The sequence below is a fragment of the Halyomorpha halys genome, unplaced genomic scaffold (assembly GCF_000696795.3).
Source record: "Halyomorpha halys isolate HHAL.00 unplaced genomic scaffold, Hhal_1.1 Scaffold985.1, whole genome shotgun sequence".
Classification (NCBI taxonomy): Eukaryota; Metazoa; Arthropoda; class Insecta; order Hemiptera; family Pentatomidae; genus Halyomorpha; species Halyomorpha halys.
The window spans coordinates 390,780-398,628 of record NW_027106112.1 but is presented as its reverse complement, the minus strand read 5'-3'; positions in this window follow the sequence as shown (position 1 = coordinate 398,628).

Here is a 7,849-nt window from a genome sequence, read left to right as displayed (position 1 = left end):
TAGTTTTTTTTTTTCATTTTCAGTTAGTTAATCTCAACTTCTCACGCCTTCATGGAATTTGCTAGATTCATTATTATTAATTTATTAGTTGTAAATTATTATCATTATTATTCTCTTCATAAGTTGTATTTTATTCATTCATTTGAATACACTTCGTATTTTACATGTTGTATTCATTACTTAATTTTGTAACCTTGTACGTATATTATTATAATTTTATCATTAATGGACTTGTACAAATTACCTATGCTCCAGTTTTTAAATTTTATTTTCAAGTAGTATTTCGTCTTTTATTTGTATGTAATTTATAACAATCATTATTTTTATCTCTAGAAATAATTTAAGAAATTATGTAGTTTTAGGTTGTAAGCCATTGCAGCTTCCACAAGGCGTCAATAACTAAAAGTGTTAAACAAATATTCATTCATTTTGAGTTCATTATTTTTAAACATTATTTTGACACTGGCCGTTAGCTAAATGTTAGCATATTGTACGACCACATTTTTAATGCTTTGCTAAATAAATCAATTAAACATAACTCTCAATTAGAACTGTATTGAAAAAAACAAAACATAGAATTTGAAAACAGTGGTCAAAATTATAATATAAAAAAATAAGAACGAAAAAGGCACAAGACTGATATTAATAATATTTTTAACCAACGTAGTTCACATCTTATGTTGTAGTAAGGGCCATGTCGTTTTCAACCAAGCAATTGAATCGCACAAAAAGAGTTTTTAGTGATCTTTCCCTAAGATAGAACTGCTGTGTTTCATATTACACTATAAAATTGTCATCTCTCAAAACTCCTGGTGTTATAATTATGACGATAACATGACTCATTATAAGTTTTATGATATATGATATTCATTGTACATGAAATATTATGAATGTTAATGTTGTTGGTATTATAAGTAACATGAGACAGAGGTGATAGCTTTTAGGCAATCAAGAGAGTACACCTGTATACATAAAAATAAAATGTAGCATAAACTAAAAACACATAACGTAGTGATTATATCAAGCTTGTTAGTGATAGTAAACACGAAGCTAAAAGATATCCTTTCACATAGTCCTTTCCATTTAGTTTGCTATGGACATGCCTTTGATCCTATTCCAGCTTGCCAATCAATGTTCTACAAGAGGAGAGTCAAAGTTCTCGTTTACAAAAGAAAAAATAAATAAAATATGGCGTATAATTTATTTAAAAAGCTTTAAAATTCATGAATTTAATTCAATTATACAAATTTCTTTCGATCTAGTTCGGTTATTTTACTGGCTAATGTTGCATAATATTCTATTTGACACATCAATTTTAGAGATTAAACGTACAATGTAATCTAGTTTCGTTATATCTCTGCCCCAGGAAGAATAATCATGCAACTGTAAAATATTGTGAAATCTACTTTGAATTGATAGATTGTGAAATCTATCATCGTCTTGGCGGGCTCAAAAATGCAATTTATTAGATTTTTGTAAATCGACATAATTTTACTAAAACTCCTGACTTGTTGAATTTTTATGTACGATTACATCGATTTACAAAAATCAAATAAATTGCATTTTTTAATCAGTGAACATAATGAAGTCAATTTCACAAAGTTTTCAGTTGCGTCATTATTCTTCCAGGCTCAGCGATTTTTTGATCAGAAAAAAAACTTTTTTAGAGTTTGATAGAAACTGCATTTTTGCAAGATAAAATTTAAAACAATTTTATGAAATAGCCCGAGACCTTGGCTGGAGGTTCTATACACAGTTTATGAATACACAGATAAGTAAGATAGCTTTTAAATAATAAAGTTTTTTTTTTACAGCCAATATGTTATGTTCTGATTACTAATGCACCTTGGTTCTGCATTTTTAATCCTTCATAGTTTCAAAAATAATAACAGAATTTTTTTCCTCCCGCTGTCCAATATCCATATAATCGTTTAGAATTCCACTTTATTTTATCCAAATCCTATGTTGCTACAACCGTTGGAAAGCTGAAGGTTTGCTATTTCATCTAGATTAACATTATTTAAATATATAAATATTGGTCTCAAAATAAAAAAAATACTAATGTTTTATTTCATATTGCGCCAGATATAGAGTATTAAACCTCTCCCATGTTTCGTGTAGTTTAATTCAGTTGTGTTAAAGTTATTTATATATTTTCGTGATTTTTCAAAAGCAATCAAAACCGAAAATTTCAGGCCCAAAATTTTATCTTCCGATTATTAAAAATTAATCCGGTTATTAAATTTTTAATTAGTTTTATTTAAAAAGTGATTAAATTCTCCACAAAACAATAAAATAATCACCGATTGCGACAATTATTAGCGAAGATACAGCCTACTGATCTTAATCCAAATTTCTATTCTATATTAGGCGGGTTCTCTTTGAATTTTGTTTATTCTTTGTATAACTTGGAAGCTGTGTACCACCGAACATTATTAATTATCATTTGAATGATAATTATTGGTGCCTAGATAAATCCTTATTGGACCAATATTATTAATGAGAGATGGAACTTTTATTGTATATCATTTTTATGAAAAACATAATTATAATAAATAACTAATTCAATCATTAACGCAATGTGTGAATGAAAACATTAATGTAAGTTTAATTTCAACTAAATATATTAATTTACATCAAACTTTCAATTAATCTATATACATCCCCAAATCTAGCCATAGAAGAGCATTGCCGGGCCTCCTAGTATTACATAAAAGAAGACTTCAAATTTCTTCCTGACTAAAACACTACAAGCAGTGTATGTTCAGAAACATTTGATAAAGTCCTGAGAAACGCATAAAAGGACTTGGACTTTATATGAAGTATTTTTCTCTTTAGTTTTTCTACTTTTCTATCTGACACTTCACACTATCGAACAAAATTTAAAGATCAAAGGATTATTCTACTTATTTTTGTAAATAAAGCGAAGGATTGTTATGTTTATTCAAATATATACCACGACATACTACAAAAGTCATTTTAATCTGAATTTATTCACATCACTTTAGCCAATCTTCGGTTGGATAAGGGTAGGCCTTAAGCAGGATAAACAGTCCAGAAGTACCTCACTAGGGTTCTCCAAGGATCCTGAACAAACAGAAGACGAAGTAAGCTGGTTAAGGGATGAAAGCACTGGCATCTGAAGGAGTCCAACGCTACTGATTGTACCACCATGAATCAAATGGATTAGTTCAGATTAATCTAATAAAACTATATATTTAGACTAATAATAAATTTTATTTTTAAAATTTTATTTTGAGGTGAAAATCTTGCATAAAACAGTGCGAGTATGAGTAATTAAATAACAAAAAGGTGGTTGTGATGAATTTTGAAATATATTTCTTACAGAAGAGTCCCTAAATTCTAAAAATATTGTAGTTTGTGTCCTGGTAAATTCTTAATGATTTAAGTTCAAGGATAATTAATAGTTGGTAAATTAATAAATTGTATTTTATTCATAAGATAAAAAACCTTATCATAAAATTTACTAATATTTCTGAGGTTTTTAATGTGGTATGTTATTTAATCGTCATGTGTTGTTAGAAGAGAATCTTTTGTCAGTTAGAGTATTATTAATATATTATGTGTGGTTTATGAAATATAAAAATTTTATAAAATATAAGCATGCTTGATATTTTAATAGTGTTAATACATTGTCTGGAAAAATAAGAGGTTATGTGATGTTAATTAACGTCACATAATTTCTATTACCATCGTATAGATTTTTATTTTTATAAATATAATCTCTAAATAAAATTTACAAGCTGTTTAGTCATTTTATCAAATCACTCATATATTTTTTACATTGCAATTTTACTGTTTGCTTTATTCTGTACATAATTTTTATATTGCTTTGGAATAAAAAAAATCGATAATTCGTTTTAATTTGGTCCAGTTAAAAAACGGTTTATAAAAAATTATAAGAAAGAGAGTAGAACTGGCAAGATTGAAGTTGGAGTTTATCGAAATATCTATAACTACAAGAGCCGGGAAGAAAAAAAGGCAGTTATCTCACCCCTATTTTTGATTACTTCAATAAACACTATGTACAATTACTAGTCAAAATTGATGGGTCTGCCAAGTATAGGTAGGGGAATTAAAAAATGGCGGCTGGTTCCATACCATAACAAAACATCGATTTTTCATTTGGAGCTCTATATCTTAAAAACTACCAACAACACTAGAAAATCTAAGAGAACATTACTTAAAGAAGAGTAAATATGCTGAAATATTAGCCCTAAAAGAGCTATTTACGTTCAATAGTTCACGAGATATAGCTTTTTAAAAAGCAAAATTTCTTTAAAATCTTCTAAAAGGTTTGTTATTAGCTAATTTATTTTGAGAAATCTATATTTCAGGAACTATGCGACGTACAAATGTCTATTAGCACTCAAATTAAAGCAAGTTTAATGGACTATAAAGAAGTTTATGACCTTTACGTTCATAGGAATAGTAGTTTTCATGATATTTGCTCAAATTAATTGATTTATAGTTGTTCGGACAATAAATTTGATTTATGAAAAACTTTATTTCAGAAACCATTGGACGTACTGATGTTCGCCAGCGCTCAAATTAAAGCTAAATAAATTTACTACAAAATAGTTAATATTGTTTATCTTTGTAGGAGTAGTAGTTTTTATGATATTTGACAAAATAATCTCACAAAATGTTAATTTCTAGTTGTTCGTATAAAATTCTGGATTTTTGATAAAAAATATATCCCTAGATCCATAAGACGCACATATGTCTGCCAACACTCAAAATAAAGGAAATTTAATTTACTATAAAGTAGTTTAGGACACTTATCTTCGTAGGGGTAGTAGTTTTTATGATATTCACATATGAATATAAATTTGGTGAATGAAAATTTGTCCTAACAACTATAAATCAATTTATTTTACCAAATTTCATGTAAACTATTACTCCTACGAAGATAAACATCATGAACTACTTTATAGCTCATTAAACTAGCTTTAATTTGAGTGATAATGGACATCTGTACGTCAAATGGTTTTTGAGGTTAGATTTTTCAAAATAAATTCACTAACTACTAACCTTTTAAATGATTTTAAAGAAATTTTGCTTTTTAAGAAGCTATATCTCGAGAACTATTGGACGTAAATATCTCTTTTAGGGCTAATATTTCAGAAAATTTACTATTCTTTAAGTAATGTTCTCTTAGATTTTCTAGTGTTGTTGGTAGTTTTTAAGATAAAGAGCTCCAAATGAAAAATCGATGTTTTGTTAAGGTTTTGAAACAGCCGCCATTTTTTATTCCCTGTAACTATACTCGGCAGACTCATCAATTTTGACTATTAATTATACATAGTTTTCATTAAAGTAATCAAAAATTGGGGTGATAACAGCCTTTTTTCTCCACTTGGGTTCTTGTACTATCAGATAAGGCGCGCCTGACAATCTTATTTTCATCAAACATGATAATATATATTACAACCAGCTCATATTGTGTACAGACATAAACATAAAGTTAAATTACCCATAAATTCAATTCTATTTCAATAACATATTATTATAACTATTTAATATAAATAACGTAGCTAGGAATGTAATATAACCAAGGGTTATATAATATTGTTATATTTTGAAATGTCACGTTTGTTAGAAATTAACAAGTCATTTAATATAACAATAATTCGCAATGAAATCGGTATTTAAAAAATAAAAACACATAAGTATTATTAAACTTTAATGGTATTATATCAACGAGAAGTATATATTTTTTCTGAAATACTAGACATATATCAGATAAAGTATATCCTGTAAATTATATTCACCCGAGCCAGTGGATGGTAAAATCGTTTTTCATTCAACTTTCTCATGCACCGTTGGTTATTAAAAAAGGATACTCCTGAATCGTATATAGAAAACATTGGAGAAGAAAATTCATCCACTGATGTAAGATTTATCGTATCATTATCGGTTTAGATTTATAGGGTCTCAAGAGTATTTTCATATTTATAATCAATAAAGAGCATTATTTTAAATAGACCTTTTTACACTAGAAATAATACATAGAAAATTAATACTAAATAATTTATTTTATATTAATAACTTTAAGCTTTATTTAAATGCAAGTATGCATTTATATCAAAACATGAAATTATTATATAAAGTATAAAACATATATGGTTATTTTTATATTAAATAGTGTGCATGTGTCCGTTATGAGGGGCACATTTATCTCACGATGACGATAATTTTACTATTCACGGCCCATGAAAGAATTTATTATGAAGAATGGATCAAAATTCTTTAATTTTTCGCGGGGGCACTCGAAAATTGTTCGATGGGAGGGGGATTCGTTGAGGAGAGATGAAATTTAATTGAATGAAATTAACTGTATTTGTATAATTGGACTTTTCATGGGACTTTCGCTTTGTTTACGCAAAAAAAAAAAAAAAAAAACCGCAACCGCTATTTCCTGTGATTCTATTCATACATTTTTAATGGGGCTAGATAATAGCAGTTAAAGAAGTGAAGGAGCTTCTACTGTTGGCTGTACTTCGAATCGTAGTATGCACTAAGGACGAGAAGTCGAGATGCTCAAACCCTGATTATTTCTGAAACAAGGGGGGTTATTTAGAGGTGACCAACCTATTCTAAACACACCGGGGGATCAAGTTTATCATATTGAGGGACAACCATGAAATGAAAAAAGTCTACCCTCCATCCAGTATTCGAAACGGCGCTGCTCGCAGTTCCCAGAGTTCGCTAAGACCTGCGCCTCAATTACCTGAGCTACGGACGGCCCCTAAACAAATCTTATATTGACTCCCAATTAGGAAGAATATGTCACAGGCCAGTACCTCACACTTATTGTTCAAATAATTTAAACATTTCCAGGCATGTTCCCTCAACACAGGCTTCGTTACCCGAATTAAATTAATCATGCAAAAAGTAATTTAATTTTGATAGAATTAAATAAATACAAGGGACGAAGGAATAAGTTACGTTTGAGAGAAACTTAACTAGAGGCATTGTAAATACAAATTGCCTAAAGAATTCCAGAAAGAGGTAACAGGTATAAAAAAAACTATTAGCTTTAATTAGAATAAAAAATGAAAGAAAGAAATTCTAAATAAAGAAATATAGTAGCTTGTAGTGATCTTGTATTCAAGGCGTGCTTGGAAGGAAATAGTGCAACGAGGTAAATAATAAAGTATTTTCTTTTTCCTTTTCTTCGCTTTTCTTTTTTTTTATCGTGACTGGAGAAAAAAAACTTGATTTCGATCGGGAAATAGAAAAATTGAAATATTCAATCAAGATTAATGCATTGCAGAAAATTAAATCGGCATGTAAAGTTGCCTCGATAAATAACCAGTGGCACTGCAGCGTTATTGGGAGGATTGTGTAAGGTCCAACTGTTGAGCTATGGGTTTGAAGAGAAATAAATGGAGATAGTATGTACACCATGCAAGGACTGTTAGTGTTATTAAAATCATTAGTCAAATTTTTAATTAACTCATTATTTTTTAAATTTATTTACTATCGCTTAAAATATATGAATCTATGAATACATTTGTGTTAAGTGCCTTTTATGTTTCCATATGATTAAACATATATTTTTTCTTTTATTTCGTTTTTATATTTCCAAAAAATTATTAGTCTCCCAATATGAAAAACTAGAACAATTATGAAGTGTAAAAAAGAATTGAATAAGGAATAAAAATTATTTATTAATCCTTCCCCATATTTTTTAAAATTTTGATAACAAAGTTTGAGATGGAGTGAAAAGAAATAATAATATTGTTAAAATTTACCTAGTGCTACTAAAATCGAATGAAACGAAACTGTAATTTTTGAATAATTGTGGAAATATAATTAAATA